The 25318-nt window shown below is 33.7% G+C and overlaps 1 protein-coding gene across 6 annotated transcripts in view; it reads right to left on the bottom strand.

The window, feature by feature from the left end:
* LINGO2 (leucine rich repeat and Ig domain containing 2) overlaps positions 1 to 25318 on the bottom strand; it is a 1089314-nt gene that overhangs the window by 614826 nt on the left and 449170 nt on the right. For 5 of the 6 annotated variants that reach the window (XM_039880667.1, XM_039880666.1, XM_039880668.1 and 2 more), the window contains 2 exons: positions 8502 to 8582; positions 3263 to 3359 (listed from right to left, as the gene is read on the bottom strand). The gene's annotated coding sequence lies outside the window, so the exon portion shown is untranslated. The remainder of the gene's footprint in view (positions 1 to 3262; positions 3360 to 8501; positions 8583 to 25318) is intronic. The other variant, XM_039880670.1, reaches the window with a different exon arrangement.

Genomic DNA, 25318 nt, shown 5'->3' with positions numbered 1-25318 from the left:
TCTCAAGAAATATTCTTTTGTTGTAGGCCTTTGTTGCTAAGTACATCTTGTTATATAAGGTATTTATCTATTTTATGATCTTGAGAAAGTTATTGAATCTCTTCAGGCTTCGGTATCTTCATCTGCAGAATGCAGATAGTGATAATATTCATTCTGTAGCGCTGTTATAGGGATTAAGTGAATATTGTAAAGTCCTTAAAATAGTGCCTGGAACATGACAAATGTTATAAAATTCTTGCATAAATATTGATACAAAATCATGTTCTCCTATTGCCACTGAGATCCATTACCATTTAAACCTTTTATCGTTCAGTGGACAGATTTTTATTTTCAACATTCTGAATGAAAATGGGTCTTTTCTCAGAAAACACAACTTTCACAGAATGAAAGTTTATAAATACTAATAGTGTTTCATGTACCGAGAATAAGAGTATAAAGTTTCACAGAAGATTTAATATATTTTCCTATTATCTTCTATAACTGGAAAGATAAGGAGGTAAGTACAGGGCAGAAATTATATCTGTCAGACAAAAAAGGGGGGGCACTTAAATTCATCTCAAGCCTCTTTTCTGGTAACAGATTGTACTGCAAGCAAGTTGAGGTGTGGCTGTCTTATGATTAGCTATCCTCCTGTCCTGTGGGAATGGCATGCAGCAAATGCAAACTGATTCAATTCAATTCAACTCTTACTTTGAGCAAAGCACTGGGAAGGATGATGAAGAGAATGTGAATCAAACACTGAAATAAGCTCCTCTCCTTCAAATATCCAAATTATCTATTAATAATATTTTAACCTCTTCCAATAAAACTTTGATCACTGAAAGTCCCTATAGGTATAGAAAGAACATGTAAAACATTTTAAAAGATAATTCTTAATTTTAGTTCCTTTCTCTTCCTCTGTTATGTACTAAAGATAACTGTTGCATCATAAAATGATCAATTATTATTGTTATCTGTATTGTTAACTCATATACATATGAGTAATAAATGAACATAATAGGTGTTCAATACATGTGTGTTTTGGTAGTCCATGAACTGCAGTGGGAAAAAGAGCTGCTTCTTGAGGACTTCTTTAGTATTGACAATAGCTGACATTTACCAATAATGTGTGTAAATATATTGTTAGTATTGTGTTTAATCTTCAAAACACCACTATAACATAAGCACTGAAAAGAAAAATGAGGTGGCATTCCAATCCAGTCTACCCTTGATCCAAATAAGAGATTGGATCTCCTTTAAAACTGATCCCAGAGCAGCGATGCTTCACTACCATATATGCCATTAGATAGGTTTACTTCCCAAACGTGTGCAACAGGTTTGCTTCTGAGTTTCCTAGTACCCTATGCACACATGCCAATAAATAACTGCATGATTCAGTGAAATTATAAGTTAAAAATAAACAAGTTTCCATGAGAAGCTCTGCTATTTGGAATGCTGAGACTGGAGGGAAGCATGTCCCATATCTCTTCAATGGAGAAACTTTATAAAGGATGCAGAAAACCACACCATGAATAACATTACTAGAGTAAATGCAAGCATGAGTTTCCAGCATCTCAAATACAAATTATTGTAAGTCAATTACATTGATTCAAGCTATGGCTTAGTGAAAACACTTCTACAGAGTAAATACAAAGATTGTAATAGTCTTGTTTAATCAATTCATAAAATTTATGCTATATTAATGAATGAAAAGGATTCACATTATTCAAGCAGTCCTCTCTCAATATTATATCTTGCTACTACTTTGCTGACTAATACTGGATGGCAGAAATTGGGATGTATATACTTTAGGATGAGTCATAGACCACAAATACTTGCTGTTACTGAGTAAGGAAGAACATAGCCCTAAGTTTAAAAGCATGCATAATTTGGGCATCTTCTCAGAAGCTGAGATGCCTACCCAGAACACCTACCTGAACAGACTACCACTGTATCTATGCAGAGAAGTACAAAAGGGAATATCTATAGCTAGTGTCTAGGCTTTTCGCAGAAAAACAAACAAACAAACTGGTTTTATCCAAAACATGAAATCTGATTGAAAGAACAACATTTTATCCTAATCGTAATTCTAAACCATCAAAATAATAAGTACCCATAAAAAACTTAATTCTATGCTGTAAAATGTACCCCTAATGTTGAGCTCTAATTAAAGGTCAGGTAAATGGCAAAGCATGTAGTTTGTAATAGCTTATTTTAAGTTATTCTTTCTTACCATTATTAGTACTTGAGCCTCAATGACAACATCATATCACGAGTAGTAGTTTTTCAACCTCTTTTCAAAGACTAGTAACTTAGCCCCACAAACCTCAGGCAAATTTCCAAAGTGACAAGTTCAGTGATTGTGAACTCATTGTAGGAATAATGACAGTGTACTTGGGATTGTAACTGCTAAAACCTTCTGCCTCACTACTGACAACTTAAGTCAAATAAATTAAATTCAGAGATTTTTGGAGCTAGAAAGATTTTTATGGTCAGATGCAAACTGCCACTTCTTCAAACACTGGTTGATACATAAATCCCTGGTGAGAAGCAGTTGGCCAGTCAACCAAACCAGGCAACATCTTTAGAGGCAAGATTCTCAACCCTTTATGTAGCAGCTCATTTTAGGGGGGGTGGGGCGGCGGGGGGAGGTGAAATTCCAATTTTTACATTTTTATTTGATTTTTGCTTACTTAAACTGAATCCATATAATATTATTTAAAAATTTTTCCACATTACACTCAAATGTCCCACGACCTTTCTTGAGTCACAGTTATAAAAGTCTGACCTCCTTTCCAACTGAAAGATTCAAGTGTCATCATCTCTAAAACTCTGAGTCTTACCTTCTCAAAACAAAGCATATCTAATTTGTTCAAATCTTCAAATTTCCTAATTATCATGTTTCCTCTGGGCAGTTATCCTTGGGTTATAAATGTCCTTTTTCAACTTGTAGGCTGAGTTTACAGTTTTAGGAGTGTTTTATTCAGAGTACTGACTGATTTTATAGCCCCTTCTCTGTTTAATATGCCTGTTAATGTCATTTACATTCTAAATACATGTTGGTCGTCACCCTGGTGACATTTCCCTTTTAAGTGTGAATCAGCAATTTTTTTGTACAACATAAAATGTCTCTGCTATATTCACAAGTTATCTCACTCTTTACTAATATATATTTTTAAAAATAACTAATGGCTTCAGAATGGAGAAAATAATGTTTAATACCTCACTAATGGTTTTAAGAAAATAAAGATTAGCAATAAAAAATAGGAAAATAAATCAGTACCTTTGGGGGTTGTGGGAGACAAATCTCCTCTGCCATTTCAGATAAAGACTTGACTGTATCAGCAAAGGAGAAAAAGCCAGTGTTGGGAGAAGAGGGGCTGAAAATGGAAGTGAAAATGAACTGAATTGTTAGAACAAGAATCTAGAGGATACAGGATCTTTCATTCTGCTTATGTTACATGCTGTAAACTTATTAAAATGAAATTTCTCAGTGCAGACAAATTTCCATATGGCTTTGATGTTTTATAAAAATCACATCAAAATCAAATGAAATATTAATTTTCAAATAACCTCTAGTCATTTAATAAATTAACAGTGTGTGTTTTGTTTTTCATGGATAAAAATAAAATCACTTCATATCTACTAATAACATACTTCAGAAGACAGTCATTGTTCTTTAGATTCACAATCAGGAAATGTAAGACTTCACATAAATTCAAGTGGGAAAAAGAGGTTAATTTATCAGGATTATTTAAATTGGCTAAAGGAAATATAAAAGAATATACTAAGAAATATTCAAAGAAGAATTATATTTTACAGTGTCTTTGAGATATGTCAAATTTATCTTATTTTAACTGCCATTAAATGTTCTTTTTGATTGGAAGATCCCTGTGAATGATAGTTTCGTGCTGGGCAAATGAGCAGTTTCCCCTAATTCTCTTCACATGACTGTCTGCCCATTCTTTTTCTATTATCTCATTGAAGTTAACATAATGGAGACCCTTGAAAAATGTGAACCTATGCCTTATCATACAGTTGATAATTTATCATGATGCCTTTAAAAAAAAAATACCAATTCAATACATTCTTTGTATATTTAATTTCTCTTCTATTCCTCCTATATATATATTTATTTATTTAAGCCTATATTTCTATTTATAGAAAGTGAGAGTTTCGTTTGGACCCAAAAACAACATCCTAGATGAGGACTGGTGTGTGTGTGTGTGTGTGTGCACACATGAGTGTGTGTGTGCATGCATGTGTGCATGTGCACGTGTGCGTGTGTGTGCATGTGTTTGTGTGCATGTATTTGTGTGTGCATGTGCATCCACTGTTTGTAACTAGGAGGACCATTTACATGGAAGTTATTCTTTCCTTGCTATTATTGTTTGCCTGATAGACATGTGCAAGAATCAGACATATTCCCTTTCTAGGAAACCCATTTTCCAGAAGAAAATTTTCTTTGCTTCATTTTTTGTCCTTTATGAGGACATAAGTGATACAACCGCATATGTCAACCTTTAGTGGCATTAATGAGGCCTTTCTTAACAGTGACTAGCTAAGCCTTATCTTCCTGGACACTCGTCAAATCCTAATTCCTTTCTTCATAATTTTATGTGGTGAAAAGAAAGTAGTGATTGCAAATGTCTCAATTTACTCTCTAACAACTGAAAACAAAAAAATAAAAACTTTGTTAAAATGTTTGGTAAAGGACTCTCAGCAAAGAAAGAAAAGGTAGAAAAACTAATAATGACTTTCTAAAGGAAAAAAAAGAATGTCATTCACATCATACATATACAACCTCTGAAAGAGTCTGAGGTAGTTTCTATTCTTATAATTGCAATTTTTAAAATACTGAGTGAACAATGTTATGCCTTCTAAGGATAATGAAAAAATACCAGAGTAACTCAGCTTCTACTTCAAATAATAGTAGTATTACATGTCATAAGAATTAATAAATATCTTTATTAATTTAGCAATGAAATACATGTTATGTATTTCATTGAAAGAAACCAGAGGAACTATTTAATTCAATATATGGCTAAATAAAATAAAATTAACTTCCTGGTATAGAGAAACTAAGTCTTAAGACAAAAAAAAATGGTATTTCAGCTCCCAGTCAAGATGACAGAATAGATAAATGCTGTGCTCACCTCCTCTCACAACCACATCAAAATTACAACTAAACTACGGAACAATCATCATTGAGAATTGCCTGAAATCTAGCTGAACAGAAGTCCTACAACTGGGGAACACACGGAAAAGGCTACCTTGAGACCGGTAGGAGTGGGCAGAGATGCGGAACGGGCTTGACCCACAAATGTATACGGTGATTAAAAATTGAGAGAGTTATCTCGGCTGTGGAGGTCACCCCAGAGAAGCAAGGGGATTCCAGCCACACATGAGGTGTCCCAGCTGCACATGAGGTTCCCCAGCTCAGGGTTCCAGGGCTGGAAAGATAAATCCCCCCAAAACCTGGCTGTGAAAACCAGCAGAGATTGTGGCTGAGACAGAGGATAGCTGATTTCCTCCTGAAAGACCCACTCAGAGACTTATCACTGACGAATTCACTTGCTCTGAGCTCCAGGCCTGTGGTAGCTGCTCAAAAGCTCCAGGGACACACAGGGAGGTACTGAGTTGTCTGACTTTGGGGCGAGGGCTGGAGGGGCAGAACTCTCCAAGAGAGAAGTGTTGGCAGAATCTAGTGTTCTTTTGTTGAGCCCTCTCTGTTCCCTGCATGCAGATGCAGGCAGCCACCATATCTGCATCTCCATCAACATAACTAACATTGGTTGCCCTGCCCTAGTGATTCTCTGAGATTTTGCCTCTCCCAACTTTCAGGCCCACCCAAACTACTTTCACTGGTTTCTCCATACAAACAGCCTATCTTGGCTTATGCTGTGGACTTTGCTAAAATCTCTCAAAGTTTCAGAAAACCTAAACAAGGAGCATCTGGTCTCAATGTGCCTCAAGCCCAGCACTATCTGGATTTATGGCTTGGCCTCTTGAAGCACATCCAAGCCCAGCATGGGGGATGGCCACCTGCAGATTGCTTGATGGTTTATGCCACTTGACTCTGGGCAGGGCAGAGGCTGCAAATTAACTTGGCTTACAGTTATGCAAGCACATAAAGTGGCTAGCTTAGGTCTTAGCCATAGCAGCACCTGGAGGCACATCTGAGGATGACACACCCAAAGGGAAGACTGGGCAGGCTAAAGTGCATCCTGCTCTGTAAGATCAGCCCCTGTACAATAGCTCCTCCACTGTAGTCTCGGGCCAGTCCTCACAACCAATCAGCCTAAGGGCCAATCCCTCCTACTGATGTGCTAACAGCAACCAAGGCTCAACTACAACAGAAGGACACACGCAACCTATATAATAGACACACCTGGAGTACCCAGCTCAGGTGCCCAGGGAGACTGTGCCACTGAGTCCCAAAAGACACCTACTGCATAAGGCCACTCTACTAAGACTGGGAGACTTAAGAGTCCTATCTAATACATAAAAATAAACATAGGGAGGCAGCTAAAATGAGGAGACAAAGAAATGTATCCCAAATGAAAAAACAGAACAAATCTCCAGAAAAAGAACTAAACAAAATGGAGACAAGTAATGTATCAGATGCAGACTTCAAAATACTGGTTATACAGATGCTCAATGAACTTAGGGGAAGAGTAGGTGCATACAGTGATAACTTAGACAAAGAGATAGAAAACATAAAAATGGAGATAGAAAACATGAAAAAGAACTAGTCAGAAATGAATAATACAATAACTGAAATGAAGAATACCTTAAGAGGAATCAACAGTAGATTAGATGAAACAGAGGGTCAAATCGGCAATTTAGAAGATAAGATAGCAGAAAACACCCAATCAGAACATCAAGAAGAAAAAAAAGAAAGAATGAGGATAGTTTAAGGGGGCTTGTGAGACAACATCGCGTGTACCAACATTTTCATCACAGGGATATCAGAAGGAGAAGAGAAAGCAAGGAATTGAATACCTTTTTCAAGAAACAATGATTGAAAACTTTCCTATACTGGCAAAGGAAATAGATAAACAAACACAGGAAGCACATAGAGTTCCAAACAAGGTGAACCCAAAGAGGCCCACACCAAGACATATCATAATTAAAATGCCAAAGGTTAAAGACAATGAGAGAATCTTAAAAGCAGCAAGAGAAATGTAATTAGTCACCCACAAGGGAGCTCTCATAAGATTGTCAGCTGATTTCCCAACAGGAACTTTGCAGGTCAGAATGGATTGACAGGAAATATTTAAAGTCATAAAAAGCAAGGACCTACAACCAAGATTACTCTATCCAGCAAAGCTATTGTTTAGAATTGAAAGACAAATAAAGAGCTTCTCAGAGACAAGAAAAAGCTAAAGGAGTTCATCAGCACCAAGCCAGTATTACAGGAAATGTTGGATGGACTTCTTTTAGAAGAAGAAGAAAAACAAAAACAAAAAAGATTAAAAAATATGAATAATAAAATGGCAATAACTATATATCTATCAACAATTACTTTAAATGTAAATGGATTAGATGTTCCAATTAAAGGAAAGGCTGGCTAAATAGATAATAAAATGACACCCTTACATATACTGCCTACAAGAGACTCACTTCAGTTCGAAAGACACACATAGACTGAAAGTATAAAGGAATGGAAAAGATGTTTTATGAAAATGAAACAAACAAACAAGCTGGGGTAACAATACTTATACCAGACAAAAGAGACTTTAAAACGAAGACTTTATAACAAGAGAAAAAGAAGGATCCAGTAATCCCACTTCTGGGTATTTATCTGAAGAAGCCCAAAATACTACTTCAAAGGGATGTATGAATCTGTATGTTCATTGAAGCATTTTTTACAACAGTCAAGATATGGAGGCAAGCTGGGTGTCCATCAGTAGATGAATGTATAGGGAAGAGGTGGTACATATATACAATGGAATATATAATGAAATATATAATGAAATACAATGGAATATAAATGAAATATTATTCAGCCATGCAAAAGAATGAAATCTTGCCCCCCTGCAACAATGTGGATGGAACTAGAGGGTAGTATGCCGAGTGGAGTAAGTCAAAGAAAGTCAAATGCCATATGATTTCGCTTACATGTGGAATTTAAAGAACAAAATAAACAACAAAATAGAAACAAACTCATAGATATAGAAACATTTTGATGGTTGCCAGATGGGAGGGGATTTGGGGGTGGGTGAAAAGAGAGAAGGTTTTAAGAAGTACAAATTGGTAGTTATGGACTAGTTATGGGGATGTAATGTAATACGTAAGGAATATAGTCAATAATATTATAGTAACTATGTATGGTTCAGATGAGACTGAATTTATCAGGGTGATCACTTTTTAAGTAATATAACTGTCTAATTACTATGATGTACACCTGAAACTAATATAATATCATATACCAGCTATAATTTTTTAAAAAATAAATTAGTTTTTTAACAGCATTTCATTTCATTCTGAAAATTCAATTAAAATTAATTCAGTTTTACCTTATATGATCAAAAATCCATTGGACACTTTACAAGCACAAGCGACTCATGATGCAGCTTTCTTGTGGTACTCTTCAAATCCTATAAATAAGAGGAAGGTGAAAGAGAACATTTAGAGCAATATGTGTCATTGTAAAATGATGCTGATTAGCTATGAAATGTTTATTATCTCTCCATATTGCTATTTAAAAATACCTTCATATATATTGCTATATAGATTTTGTTAAATGCACAATACAGCAATAAAAATGATGTCTTTCTGGGCCTTTCAAGGCACTATATAGCCTCCAGATTATGAACACTATAAAAATTCAGTTACATGTCATTCTACCAAGAAAGGCTGTTGTACTATGAAAACTAAAGCATTTGTAATTGCAATGTTTTATTATATACACATTATCATCATAAATATTTTTCTAGTCATAACACTGAATTATAAGTAATAGAAGGTGTTGGCTCCTAGTTTAGTTTTCACTGTTGATGCCTTTACTAGATTTTACCAAGTCTTAATTTATACCCCATAATTTTCCTGTACAAGATTCATAAAGTGTGGGACATGCCAGTCATCCATCTGATAAGTTTATATTAATATGTAGGTATTTAACTGGTTTCTACTTTTAGATAATATACACTATATATAGTAAAAACAATACTAAAACTTTCACAACCTATCTCAATTATCTGTAGAAGAAAATTTTTAATCATTATTTTCTCCCACTTACTTGCTAAAAGGAAAATAAAGTGATAGGCAAGTTATACAGGTACTTTGCTGTTATCCAATATTACTTCTCTATGTTACCCACACACAACACACACCATTTAGGTAGAATGGAATTATGTTACATGTCTATCCTAAGTTCTTCAATTCTCATACATGTACAGTTAAATTCAAGCACAAGACTCAATGAAGTAGCACCACAGACATCTGTACCCCATCTCGCACACTTTTTCTGAAAATCTCTAATCCTTAGGGGGCAAGTAAGATTAGAGTAGGGACAGAGATGGTGGGGAGCCCTTAACTGAGAAGTATAATTTTGTCCAGGCACATGTAGCAGGCTAGAACATAAATAAACTGCTTCTTATCCCATTGCAAGAGGTATCATATAAGGCCATGCTTAAAGGGCTAGATTCAAACAAATTACATTTCCAATTCAATGTTTCTGGAAGCTGCTATCAGGAACTATATATATTTAGTATGTACAAATACGAAATATCTATACAAAAGACTATATATATATATGAATATATATGCACATATATATATGGAACTATATATATCAGGAACTATATATATTTAGTATGTACAAATACAAAATATCTATACAAAAGACTATATATATATGAATATATATGCACATATATATAATACATATATATATTTCTCACTATGTCCTTTGTCTCTTGTGTCTATTCTTGATAATTAAAACTCACTTTGAAGCAAAGATGTTTTCCAGCCAATAAAGTAAATTCTTTATGGTGAGGAACATGTCCCATTACATTCAAGAAAGACACTGGAAGTTACATTTACATTAGGGAGAAACAAACTTTAAAAGAAAGGATTAATCACATTTGGTAATAAAGGGAGTATTCTAAAGTTCAGAATAGTGGAACAGTAGGCAGAAAAATATTGAAACACCAGGAATGGCTACAAAGCATTTTACAAATTTCTGAACCTATTGCAGAACTATCCTGCTTTCCTGAAAAACACATAAACTAATCCATCATCTTCTAACTCTGTATTCACAATTGTTTGACTTGTTCTCATTTTGTTATTTATAATTCTGCAATAAACAACCCTAAACTCTTATTGAAGTTTCACTGTGATAAATGTTGTGACAGGTATTTTCATATATGTACCTCATTTAATCAACAATATATACACATTGTCACACTTTGCAGACCGCTGCCATTGTCTTATATGTCTCAGTAAAAAAATACTAAATTGAAAGCTATATGTTCCATTTTTCCAACTAATTTACAACTAATTATAAATTTTAAGTTCTATATCTTTAATTTGCTTAAAGGTTTTTGAATGTCTAAAATGTTTATTAGATCATTAAAAATGTATATTGAATATGAAAATTATCAAACAAAATCCATTATTTAGTTACCTGAAACTTGCATTTTAGTATTCCATTAGGATAGGAAGATGATTCTGGAACTCTACGAGTCCTTTTGTTTATGATCACATTTGAGGATTATATTTATAAAATCTTTAAGGAAGAAGGAATGTTAATTATATCTCCAACTCATACACTGGAATTGCCTAATTTTGCAGGGAGAAGATAATTAAGAGCAAATATTATTTGAGGGAGATGAAAAATAAGCTATGATGGCATAGTAAATGGGATGAATGCAAAAGAAGCAACTAGATATTAAAAATTAGAGAGACTAATTTGCTAAATTAAAAATAAAGTTGGGAACAGATAAGGTAGTGGACAAAGAAGATGGAGGAAATGTGTTTATAAAATTCATAAAAATATGTGTGTTTTGGGGGTCTTTCTTTTGTTGGGAATCAAAGGAGTACAACTGTCTAAATAGAAATTTCTTCAGAGTTTGCTGGGTTATCGATAGAAACTTAGAGAAAATAAATGCAAAGCCGTAATTCCTTAAAAGTAAAACAATGGTTACAACAATGGGGCACCACATTCTGTACCAAATGGTAACAAGATGAGAAGCCAAGTCCAGATGTGATCTTATATTTTGTGACTCATTTGTCTTAACTTGGGGAGATGCTATTATACCAAAATTATTTGGAGAAGCAGAAAGATATTGGTAATAGGATAAATATTGCTTAGAGAAAGTAGAGTGAAAGTATGAAAAAAATCAATTTCGTAAGAATTGGTGGATGTGGCTCAGCTGAACTGAGAAGTCTCAGAACAAAGACGTTAAAGAATTATGCTCTCAATATTTTGACTGTGGCACACAATTTGAAATAAGAGATAATAGTCATTCTAACAGGTGTGAGTTGTTATCTCATTGTGGTTTTGATTTGCATTTCCCTAATAGCTAGCATTGTTGAGCAACTTTTCATATATTTGTTGGACATTTGTATGTTCTCTAGGGAGAAGTGTCTGTTCAGGTCCTCTGCCCACCCATTTTTTGATTGGATCGTTTGTTTTTTTGTTGTTATTGAGTCATATGAGTTTTTTTTGGTATATTTTGGATATTAGACCCTTATTGGAGGCCTTGCTTACAAATATATATTTTCCATTCAGATGGTTGTGTCTTTACCTTGTCGATAGTTTCTTTTGCTGAGCAGAAGCTCTTTAGTTTGATGTAGTCCTATTAGTTTATTTTTGCTTTTAATTCCCTTGCCTTTGCAGTCAAATTCATAAAATCCTCTTTAAGTCCAAGTTCCTTTAGTTTAGTTCCTATGTTTTCTTCTATGTATTTTATTGTTTCAGGTCTTATATTCAGGTTCTTAATCCATTTTGAGTAATTTGCATGTGCGGTGATAGATAATAGCCTGGTTTCATTCTTTAGCAGGTGGCTTTCCAGTTTTCCCAACATTTATTGAAGAGGCTTTCCTTTCTCCACTATGTTTTCGGCATTTTTTTTGTTGAAAATTATTTGCCCATATAAATATGGGTTTATTTCTGGACTCTTGATTCTGTTCCACTGGTTTGTGTGTCTGTTTTGTTGCCAGTACCATGCAGTTTTTATTACTGTCACTTTGTAGTATAATTTGAAGTCGAGCACAGTGATGCCTCCAGCCTTGTTCTTTTTTCTCAGAATTCCTTTGGCAATCTGAGGTCTTTCGTACTTCCATACAAATCTCTCATGATTTTTTGTTCTATTTCTTTAAAAATATCAATGGAATTTTGATGGAGATTGCATTAAATCTATATAATGCTTTAGGTAATAAGGTCATTTTAACTATGTTGATTCTTTCAATCCAAGAACATGGAATATCTTTTCATTTCTTTGTACATTCTTCAATTTCTGTTAATAGGGTCTTGCAGTTTTCATTATGAAGGTCCTTCACTTGTTTTATTAAATTTATTTCTAGGTATTTTATTCCTTTTGTTGCAATTGCAAAAGAAAATTTTTTTTCACTTCTTTTTCTGATGCTTCGTTATTAGAGTATAGGAAAGCTATGGATTTTTGAACGTCGATCTTGTATCCAGAGACTTTACTGTATTTGTTTATTGTTTCTAGTAGTGTTCTTGTGGAGCCTTTAGGGTTTTCTATATAGAGAATCATGTCATTTGCAAATAATACCAATTTGACTTCTTCCATTCCTATTTGGATGTCTTTTATATTTTTCTCTTGCCTGATTGCACTCACTAGGACTACCAATGTTATATTGAATAACTTGGCAATAGTGGACAGCCTTGCCTTGTTCCTGATCTTAGAGGGAAAGTTTTCAGTTTTTCACCATTAAGTATAATGTTGGTTGAGGGATTGTCATATATGGCCTTTATTATGTTAAGGTATTTTCCTTCTATACCAATTTTGTTAAGTGTTTTGTTCATAAATGGGTGCTGTATCTTGTCGAAGGCTTTTTCTGAATCTATTAATATGATTACATGATTCTTATTATTTAAATTGTTTATATGGCATATCACATTAATTGATTTGCGTATGTTGAACCATCCCAGTGCCCCTGGGTTGAAGCCCACTTGATTGTGCTGTATAATCTTTTTAACATGTTGCTGTATTTGGTTCGCTAGTATCTTATTTAGGATTTTTGCATCTGTGTTCATGAGAGATATTGTTTTGTAGTTTTCTTTTTTCATATTATCTTTACCAGGTTTTGGTATCAGGGTAATATTGGCCTCATAAAATGACTTGGGAAGTATTGCCTCCTCTTTGATTATTTGGAAGAGTTTGAGTAGAACAGGTATTAAATCTTCTTTGAATGTTTGGTAGAATTCACTGGTGAAGTAATCTAGTCCTATACTTTTACTTTTTTAGTAGGGTTTTGATGATTGTTTCAATTTCCATACTGCTGATTGATCTAGTTAGATTTTCCAGTTCTTCTTGATTCAGTCTAGGAAGGTTGTAATTTTCTAAGTACTGGTCCATTTCTTCTAGGTTATTAAATTTGGTGTTATATACTTTTTCATAGTATTCTTGCATGATCCTTTGTATTTCTTCAATGTTAGCCATAATTTCCCTGCTTTCATCACTGATTTTGTTTATTTGTGTCCTTTCTCTTTTTCCTTTAGTGAGTCTAGCCAGGGGTTTGTCAATTTTATTAACCTTCTCAAAAAACCAGCTCTTTGTTGCATTTATTTTTTCTATCGCTTTTTAAAAAAAATTTCATTTATTTCTGCTCTAATTTTGACAAAGTCTTTCCTTCTGCTGACTTTAAGCTTCATTTGGTCTTCCTTTTCTAGTCTTTTAAGATGAAGCCTTAGGTTGTTTATTTGGGCTCGTTCTTGTTTTTGGAGATAGGCCTGTAAATATATGAACTTTCGTCTTATGACCACTTTTGCCGTGTCCCAAAAGTTTTGATATGTTGTACTATCATTATCATTTGTTTCTATGTATCTCTTGATGTCTCTGTTTATTTCTTCTCTGAACCTGTTATTCTTCAATAGCATGTTGTTTAATCTCTATATGTTTGTGGTTCTTTCTGCTTTCCTTTTGCAGTTGATCTCTAGTTTCAAAGCATTATGATCAGAGATTATGTTTGGTATGATTTCAACTGTCATATATTTGTTGAGGCTATCTTTGTGTCTCAGTATGTGATCAATCCTTGAGAATGTTCTATGTGCACTAGAAAAGAATTTATAAGCAGTTGTTTTGGGATGGAAAGCTCTGTAAATGTCATTATGTCCAGTTGGTTTAATGTGTCATTTAAGGATATAATTTCAATATTGATTTTCTGTTTGGATTATCTGTCCATATCCGATAGTGGGGTATTTAGGTCCCCTACTATGATAATGTTTTGAGCTGTTTTTCCCTTTAGTTCTGTTAGTAATTACTTTACATATTTTGGGGCTCCCCGATTGGGAGCATAGATATTATTAAGTGTTATGTCTTCTTGGTTCATGATTTCCTTTATCATTATGATGTGTCCCTCAGTATCTTTCTTTACTTTTTTTTTATTTTGAAGTCTATTTCATCTGATATTAGTACCATTACTCCCTCTTTTCTCTGAATGCCATTTGCTTGAAATATCATTTTCTACCCTTTCACTTTGAGTCTATATTTGTCTTTGGAGTTGAGATGTGTCTCCTGGAGGCAGGGCAGCATATGGTTGAGTTTTGTTTTTTTATTCATTCTGCAACTCTGTGCCTTTTTATTGGTGAGTTCAGTCCATTTTCATTTAGAGTGATTATTTATTATTGAAATATGAGGTCTTCTTATAGCCATTTTATCTTTTGATTTCTTTCTGGTAGTTCGGTGTTTCCATTGCTTCCTTGTCCTTGTGTTTCTGTTTTCTTTATTTTGGTTGGCTTTTGTGGGTTTTTTCTCTGGTCTTTCTTGTTTTATGTTATATACTTCGGTTCTGAATCTTCGGCATGTGGTTACCATTACAAATATGTAAAGGATAGTTATATATATACAGTCGTCCCTTTTTTTCTGGGTATGCCTTATCTCCATTCCTCTTTGCGAATTTGGATCTTTGAATCCTCCCCTTTTCAGTCATTGTTTTCTCAACTTGTCCTTATGTATGCTGAATGTTCATTACTATCTTGCTATAGCAAACCTCTTTTTATTTTAAGCTTATAATGATCTGTTCCTAGTAAGGGTTACACTCCTCTGCTTTTATCAGCCTGCTAGTCACCTTACTCCTAATTATGTGTATTTTGTTGTTGTTATTTTGTTTAGTTGAGCTGACCCCTTTCAGTATTTCCTGTAGTGCAGACCTCGTAGTAGAGAATTCCCTCAATTTTTGTATGTATAGAAAGGTCTTTATTTCTCTTTCATATCTAAAGGAGAGCTTAGCTGGATACATTATTCTTAGCTTATAGTTCATTTTATTTAATAGTTTGAATATTTGATTTCACTCCTTTCTGGCTTGTAAGGTTTGCGTTGAGAAGTCCGACCATAATCTAATGGGTTTTCCTTTATAGGTTACTGTCTTCTTTTCTCTGGCTGCCCTGAGAATTCTGTCTTTGTCACTGATTTTTGATAATTTTAATACAATGTGTCTTGGTGAAGGTATTTTTGTGTCGAGATAACTGGGTGTTCTATTGACTTCTCGAATTCCAATCTCCAGCTTATTCCTTAGATTTGGAAAGTTCTCATCAATTATTTGTCTGAAATGCTTGCTAATCCCTGCTCCTTTTCTCCCCTTTGAGAATTCCTATTATTCTTATGTGTCCTCTCCTGATGGTATCAGCTGGTTCTTGTATTTCTCTTTCATTATTATATTTTTATTTTTTGGTTTCTCTCTTCTTTCTTCTGATTTATTTCTAGATTTCTGTCTTCGATATCACTGATCCTTTCCTCTATTTGGTGGACTCTATTTCTCAAGCTTGTTATTTCATTTTTCAAATTTGCAGTGTGTTCTTTATCTCCAGAAGGTCTATTCAGTTCTTTTTGAGGGTTTCAATCTCCTTGGTAAAGAATTCACTCTACTCATCTAGTTGTTTTTCAATTCTTGAAATTGTTGATATGATTTGTTTTGGGTCTCACTGAGTTTTTTCAGAAGTACCATCCTGAATTTTCTGTCATTTAAGTCACATATTTCTATGTCTATAAGCTTATTTCCTGGAGATTTTTCTCTTTCTTTCTTAGATGCCTTGTCATCTTGGTTGTTTATGGTGTTTTATAGATTATTTATCTGCCTAAGTATTAATTGAAGTGTGTTCTGCTCACTTTTTTCCAGAAAGAAGATTTATTATATAATGGTCCCTAGCCTGTTGCAAAGAAGTTGTTTTTCTTTTAGTTTCCAACAGATGGCATCTAAGCCTCTTGGATCTCTGCTTTATATAAAATCTTAATAATGTCTTTTTTTTCCTTATAGATGTTTAATCGCTCTCCCTATCCTCAGTCTCAGTTCTTGTTAGTGTTAGTGACAGTTTCAGTAGTGTTTGCTCAGATTTCCCTGGGGCTCCGAGGCTTCCACCTCTGAGGGTATGGTGGGAGGGGCCCTCTGGGTTGGATGATGGGGGCTGCTGCTCAGCATTTGTTTTGCAACCGCAGATGGTAAAAATCAACTGTTGTTTTTCTGCCATGCCGCTTCTCTGCCTTCTGCCCTAAGAGTGGACCCTGCCACCGGCCGCGTGGAGCTCACAGCAGTCCCAGGCAAAGCTGTTCAGGGAACTCGCTGCAAATTCTCCCCTCCCCCTCCTCCTATAGGGAGCTCCGGCTATGAGAGGCAGCTTCTTTATTTCTCTCAGTCCACTGACAGACACCCAAGGTTCTGACCTGTGATTGCTCTTATGCGCATATCCCACGCTCAGACGTGCTGGTGTGCAGTTTGGGTGTTTTTTGTTGAGTTTTAGATGTTCAGCTTATTGTTGTTTCAAGGGGAGTATTCTGGGAATGTCTCTCACTCTGCTATGTTTAATCTGTATCTCGATAAGCAATATTTTAAAATTGATTCAAACTGGGGTAAGTATATCCATTAGGTTTATGGTGGTGTGCTAGGGAGTATTTGAAAACAAAGAGAAAAAAATTAGTCTCCCTGGACCATCAATAATATTTTAGAGGGAAAAATACATACCTACACTGTGAATATTTCTAGATATAAATACATTCTAGTTATGAACTTACATATCTACCTTTACAAGAGTTTAGGAGAAAATCTCTATTTTAAATAAAAGGGTAGACATTTTTACCATTCTCTTTTCCACTATAATTTTTATTAATTCCTATACTTTATTTCAAAGTCGGGGAAAGGTGGAAGACTTTTCAGAGGAACTACACAGTATTAGGGAATTTTCTCCTAAAAGAAAAGTAATTCTCTCACTGATTTTTTTGTTTGTTATTAATATTTAGTATACAGTTGTCTGCGAGCTCTGCACAACCAAATTCTCTATTGATATATTTAAGAACCTCTATTTAAATACATTTAAAGAACCTATATACATATTTAAATATATTTAAGAACCTATATTTAAATAGATTATCAAAATCATCTATTTGTTACTGTCGTAATTTTTATATAAGACCATGTTGTCTAAAGGCCTTAATACAGAGAGAAAATGATGCTGCAATGCTTACCATGGTGAAAGTTTTGAGCAATGAATTACTTGGACCATCCCTTAAGGCAAATAACATAGCATCATGTAAGAAGCACCCAAGTTCTCTATAGCCTCTAATATGGAATTCCATCAACATGTTGTAGAGATTAGGTTTGGCTTAGTGAATTGGTCTATCCTACATTGAAGAGAGAGCCTCTTATACAATGAGAAGATAAAATGTTTTATATTATTATATGGCATCTGCAGTCTCTGCTTTTTTTTTTCTTTTTAGTCATAAAATAAAAGGAATAAGTGAAATAACCTGTCTACTATGTGCCTAGATATGATGCTTTAAAATTTTTATTGAATTAATTCACCATAAAATAAGTCATGTGAGATAGATAGTACTGTCCCTTTATAAATATGGAACTGAGGCTTAGAAAGTGACACCATAATTTTGGCAAGATCACAGACCTTTCCGTTACATATCGATGCCTCCAAAGTACCAACTATGGATAGCTTTTGTCATGGGACTGATTAGAACAAATGCTAAATTGAATGAAATGTGCTTAATAAAACTTGAAACCTGTAATGAATGCAGTTGACCAGAACTGAATGATTTAAGTATTTATCATCAACATTTCAGGGTTGGTAAATAAAAATGAAGTTCTGAATGAAAACTTTCTCTTTCTTTTGTTTGTCATTGTGGCCCTTGTTTGAGAGGATGGTTATTAAAATGCCATAGAGTCTGTTTTCCTAACTAATATTAAATTTTAGACTTATACTAGAAATTTTTATTAAGATTTATAAAAATATAATCAATATTTTAAACAAGCTGTTTTTGCATAAAAAAGTAACTGCTTAATTAAAAATATGATATCTCCAACAAATTGACATGATATAAATGACATTTATATTGGAAACATAAATTTATTCTACATTACTTTTCCACTAGGATAGAAAAATAAAATATACTATTCATTCAATTTTAATTCTAATATAACAAAGTAACATAATTATAATTCCTAATTTCAATATCACAAAACAACTAGGCTGATTCTAAAAATTAAGCTATATAATTCATTACTCTAATATAGTAAATTAGCTATATTATTTACTGAAGCAATAGAAGGAATAAAGAAGGAACAGAGGAGCAATATATTCGCTGAGTAATTTTGACTCTGGCATTCACTAGAACTTTTTAATAGTAAAGTAAACATTTTTTCAAGTTAAAAAAAAAGCATAATAGTATTATCTGATTGAATCACTCTACAGAGATTCCACTTATAACATGTTGCCCTAGACCATGCCAAAAGAGAATCTTGCACTTATATTACACTAAGTTCTATTTTAGCATGAAATGCATATAGCCTGTTCTTCAGGAAAGTAAAACAGTAATAAAAAAAGGAATTTTTATTCTTCTCTATTTTAAGTTGCCTGGTTTTAAATTGCTTTGTTTGGTGGCTCCCAACAGAATGATGAGGATTTCACTCTGGATTGCTTTGGTGGCTTACATTTCCTTTTGTTCTTGACTTTCATAGAGATGTGCATGGTAGAGATATCAGCATTTTTATTTGCTTTAATCTTTCAAAATCCAAGAGTGAAAAAATACACTGTTATCTTTTTATTAGGTCAATCAAGTTAAGTTTTCTTTGTGCTTAAACTTTTAAATAAAAGTTGAAATTCTACTACAGCTACAAACTTTTGCAAGTGCAACATATTTTATTTGGTCTTAAAATGTATCTTTATAAAATATTTCTCTTTAAATTACACACATATGAGATAATTTTCATGCCTTTTACACACTAAAATAATAATAATTAATATACATCAAATGCTTACCATTAGGCAAGGCATTGTTCTAAGTACTTTATATCTATTTGCTCACTTAATTCCCACAGCAATCAAATGAATTATTTTTTTTATCCCAGTTGAAAGATGGAAAATAGAGGCACAGAAATATTAACTAACCAAGTAATTAACAGAGCTGGAATTTAAACCAAGACAGCATAACTCCAGAGCTTGAGCTATTAACACGATAATACTACCTCTGATTTAAAAAATGCTAATAATGGCATTATGATAACAGTAGGCACAAAGATGTTCCTTTATCATCTTAATCACATTTAAACCAAAAAAATCAAACCATAAAAGTACATATAGGGTGGCAGGAACAGTTAAGAATAACAGAGCTAAGTTTCACTGAAGGCCTGGATCATTCTTGCTTAGTTTACCAAGTATTCACAATGTCTGGTAGAATAACAAACATGTCAAAAAACAGCCAATAAATATTTGCTGAATAAGTGAATTAATAAATAAATGAAGAAACTTATGCGAGCACTGCACCCAGAAGCCAACACTCTATAGCTGTCCTGAGTTCCTCCTCTCTCACATCTTCCAGTGCATCTTGAATCCATCTGCATGTTATCTTTATTGCCAATCTCCAGTCCAAGCTATTATCTGTCTCCTGGATTACTGTGATGGCCTCCTACCTAGTCTTTCTACTTACCCTCTTCTCTTTCCAATCAATTCTCTATACTGCAGCCAGAATTATCTTAAAATATCAATTGGATTATGGCTCTCCATAAGTGAATTCCCTTGGTACTTTGGAGATTTAATGTTTTTCTTTCCCTTCCATACTCATTTTTATTCCCTTTCTCCTCTCTCCTGTTCTCTCTTCTCTCTTTTTATTTCTTTCTAACCAAAGTTGACTCTCCAGTCCTACCTCTTGGCCTTCTCTCCTTCAAGTATCAGGCCCCATCTGTGTTGAAAGTGTAGCCCCATTTCAAGGCCTTTACATGCACTGTTCTTCTGTTAGAGCAGTCCTCTTCCCAGTCTTTGCCTAGTCATTTCCTTCCTACCTTAGGTTTCAGCTTAAATGTCACTTCCAAATGTATATCTCATTCTAGATGGGAGTCCCATTGATATGGCTGCCTCAAGTTTTCTTCCTTGTTATTCCTCAGAATAACGTAATGTTTTGAGCACAAGACTTTTAACCACACATACTGAGTTTGAATCCTGAATGCGTTACTTGCTAGACTGCATGACATTGAAGAAGCTGTTTATCCTTTCTATGCTTGTTTCATTATTTGTAAAATGAGATACTTAGTTGTGAGAACTAAGTGAGTTAATATATGTAAGCACTCAAAACACAGTGCCTGGCATATCGATAAGACATGTGAGCTATTATCATTCAGTGAAATTATATTTATTCATGCACTTATGTGATATTTTGCCTTTCTCATAAACGTGTAAACTCAAGGTAAGAAATAATTATAGCTCTATTCTTACCACCATAAGCTTGGTGCCTCTTATACTGCATAGTGTAGGAAGAGCTCAACAAATATTTATTGAAAGAATCAGTCAAATACATGCATAATTTATGAATGCATAAAACAAAAAACTTGAAAAAAGAGAAAATAATATAGATCAACCATCTTTGGGCAGGTGGGTCTTTGACGTTCATAAAATTATACAATATTCACTTGGAGACAACATATGACAGTCTGTTTCATTTGTTTGGAAAGTTGACTGGATCTAAAGAAAATCATAATATTGTTCCCATTCAATTATTTCTCAATTCAAAGGTATTTAAGAATTAACTAAAGTACCTGAAATAGTTCTTGGGAATTTGTTTCATTTTCTTCCATTTTTCTCATTATTGGGCATTAGTAAACACAAAAACTTTAACAACTCTCAGGAAAAAAGTTCTGAGTTTTAAAGAAATATTTACACCATTATCAAAGCTAGAATACAGTTCTTTAAGACTTAGATTTCAGGAAAATTTCAAAACCCAGTTTCCCACATAATTCATCCTCTAACTTTGATTCTGATCTCCTTGAATTGTTTTAAAACTCCTAATGTATAATTTTCAAAAATATCCTGCTGATACTTTTCAGAAAACTACTCCATAAAAAGGAAATGTAAGACCCTATAGCAAAAAAATGATATTAGATACCTAGTGTTCATAACCCTTGAAATACCCATTTAAATATAGATTCGGAGGTAAAAGTAGACCAAAAAATTTTGTATACCAAGTTCTCTTGCGTTACTTTTTTCTGCTTTATTAGAAATATTCTTAATATCTTATAGTAACAACTCATCTTGGCAAACACCCTTTTGACAACATTGTGTTTAATATTCAGTTTCCTTCTCCAATAGCAGAGCAGAGGCTTTGCTGTATATTATTTAAGAACTGGGCCTCTGGAGCCAATTTGATTCATAATCAATTCTAGTTTCTTCTCATACAATGTTGTTCCTTTTATGAGATAAGATATTGAATATATATTGAATAATATTATTCAACAATTCATTTATTCGCTATACATTTATTGAAAAAAAAATACATTGGGAAGAGACTGAGACTGAAGGGAAAAACAAGGTAAGTTGTTTCCCAGGAAAAATTCATAGATCACAAACTCCGCTGTATCAGATGCACTAGTAATTATTTATATTGCCTGGAATAATTAAACTGTATATAAGAGAATCACAATTATATTTTAATGTGGTAGCCATATGCCAGATACTCTACACCTTATCTATTAATGAACTTATGGGATAGATGTCATGATTCTCATGTACAGAAAAGAAGATTCCAAGGCTCAGAATTCAATAGTAAATTTCCCTACTTTATTTAGCTAATAAGTAACAAAACCAGGATTTGAAACTTGTTTTTTCAGGTTCCAAAGCCCGAGCATTTTTTTACTCAGTCTGCCTTTCTCTACAATTACCAACTTTTCTGACAAAGTTGACAGAAAACTAGTAACCAGAAGATTGCAAGGAACAGCTCCCTTTAACTTCTTTCTCTGGGAAAGGAGCAAGATAGAATCCAATCTCATCCAGGGATATTCTCAAAACCGGCACTCCAACTAGCTCTGCAGTCTCTGTATCTTATCTCTACTGCCTCGGCACTTTTACAGAAGGCAGATAGAGAAGTGGAAGTGGGGAACGCAAAACAGAAAGCAGCAAGGAGAGGGGGAATATAGAGATGGGTTTTGTGTCTGGATGTGGAAATAGACATCTGGCTGCTGGAGCTGCTGATCCACACTTAGTCAGACCTACATTGGATGAATCAACTCCTGAGCCAGAGCAAAAGTACCAATCATACTTCTAATTATTAGATGCCTACATAGCTATAGATATTTATGTAACTAACTGTGGTATTTTTTCCAAGAGCTTCACCAAAAAATGGAGTTTCATCAGCCAATGAAAAAGTTTGGCAAAAACTTATTCAGAGTATCGTCTCAAAATGTGTTCCTTTAATAGTTTAGCCTAAAGAGTATCTGAAGAATCTTGAAAGAAAAATCTATAGAAATTAGGAAGTATAGACTCGAGAGAAAAAGGTCAGTGAATATTTATGACTCAATCATTCATAAAATAATTTTAGTTTAGAAGGATCCATAAAATACTCTGATCTCAATTAGACTTGAACCTATCAGGAAGTAGAGATCTGGAGGAACTGAGCTACTTGCTGATAATAAGCTAAGCTGAGAGCAGAACCTAGGTCTCTAGATCCTATAATAAGTGTTCTCTAAATTATCTCACCCTCAGAAGACACTGTGGCCAATGTTTGATCATTATATTTAGGTTTCTATTCAGCCCTTTCCTAGGATGGCTGATCCTTGGGTGTATATAGTCCTCAGGAAAAGAGATGCAACCCTTTGTAAGAAATGGCCCTATGAACTCATCACAGTCTCTCAATGATGCTGCTCAGTCATCTGAACAATGGGACAACATTACGACCTTGGAAATGACTTGAAAGCAGGTGGAATCGGGCTCATGGAACTACACTGGCCTTTTGTAAATATGTTTCATATTTACTAGACTGTGTCTTACTTGCACATCTGTGGCCTTGTCGAATCTTTGCTTTAAATTTTTTACTTCTTACAAAGTAATCTATTAACAAAAGGGTCATAACCAAATTCTACATTCAATTTTTTTAGGTCATCTCGTAGGCTTTTTACTCACTTCTTCTTATTACAGGATATTACTTAAGAATCTTGAAGAGATTTTAATTTATTTTCCTGAAACCTTTCTTTATATCATTATTCATTTTGCCAAACACTTTTGTAAGACATTTTTGCTATTATGAATATAATTCTATAGTCATGAGTCTATATTTTATGTTCTCAGCAACATAAATGTTTTAACATTTATAAAACAGGGAAATGTTGGTCATTCTAAATATATTACCACATTTAAAATAGTTTATAAGGATTTATGGAACTATATTAATTATGATGACTAATAAGTTTTTAGATTATTTTAAATATATTTAATAAGAAAAATCATATATAATACATAATAGGAATACTTTTATATTAAAATTTGATTTTAGAAAGCTGATTCTAAAATCAAATTTTAGAATTTGATTTCTGACAGAACTGTCTTTATTATTTTAAAACCAGGAATTGAAAAAATAATCAAATGTTAAGCAAAGCTACAATGAAATATCTTTAAATTAAGGGGAGCAACACACATATTCTCTGATGTAAATTATGCAGTTAATTGGTAGAGTAATAAAAATTGGAGAAGAACTGCAAAGAATGGTTTTGTTTATTCCCACCTCCCCCTATCCTGAGATAATGACAGAAAGAACCCAATGCCATAGCTTAACGTACTATGATCTATTTCTGGTATTTTTCTTTAGTAAATTATAATTACATTTTGATTTTTTTCAATCATGAAAATGGAAAAGACCTTGATAGAATATTTATTCAAACCCAAAGGATATAGGCAAGATTGAATTCAAAAGTTCCAAAAACTGTTGCCTTGTTTTTCAAAAAGGTCTTCTGAAAAAGTCTCTGATATGCTCCAATAGTTATACCATTTATTTATATATTCCCTAATGTTATACCCAAAGCTCTGTCCACTGCTTTACCAAAACTTCATATTAAATTAGTGCACTATTGTCTTATTGCTATTAACTGATCTAAGGGATGAAAGGAATTTCTCAAGTCATAAACCCTCTCCAATTCTAGGCAATCATCAGCCACCAAGCAAGACAAATGAACCTATCTAAATGTGCAGCCAGGTTTTGTGCCAGTCCTGTCCTTGTGAACTACATACTGATCCCTAGATAGGCACATCTTTGATATGTCTGGTTTTGTATTCTGCTTCTTCTATTAAAAAAGACCTTCCCCTGTTTTTTTCATGAAAAAATCATAAGGATTGTCTTTTTACAAATTTCCCTAAGTTTTATCCTTAAGTCAAGCTGTCTAAGCACCCCTACTCCAAACAAGAATATTGCCCATTCTCTCTTCTATGCCCCCAAACAATCTGAAGCCTCTATTATTACACTTATATTTTCACGATTTGAATTGTTAATCACAAACTATAACTGTAACTTACTATGCTTCTGTCCCAATGCCTACCATATAACCAGAGATCAATAATTGTTGCTGATAAAATAATCCTGTATATAATGTATCTATAAAACCAAAATGAAAGTCTGATGTAGAATGCAATCAAGCTTTATTGAGTTTTGTTATTCACTCATTCAGCATCTGCTATGTGGCAAACACTTCTAAGTACTTTGTGCTTTCTATAGAGATGGCATGAGAGAAACTAAATGCCAAGCAGCCTAAAACATAAGAGATACTCATCAAATATTAATGTATCCCTTTTATCCTTCCTCTTCTCTGTTTCTGCGACCATTTCTTATATAAAGTCAACATAACATATTTGAAGAATACTCTTATTCTTTAAATTCGTATAAAGATTTATTAA

Source organism: Pteropus medius, unplaced genomic scaffold (genome assembly GCF_902729225.1).
Source record: "Pteropus medius unplaced genomic scaffold, Ma_sr-lr_union100, whole genome shotgun sequence".
Taxonomy (NCBI): Eukaryota; Metazoa; Chordata; class Mammalia; order Chiroptera; family Pteropodidae; genus Pteropus; species Pteropus medius.
The sequence above is the reverse complement of the archived record's forward strand: the minus strand, read 5'-3'. Positions and strand labels throughout refer to the sequence as shown.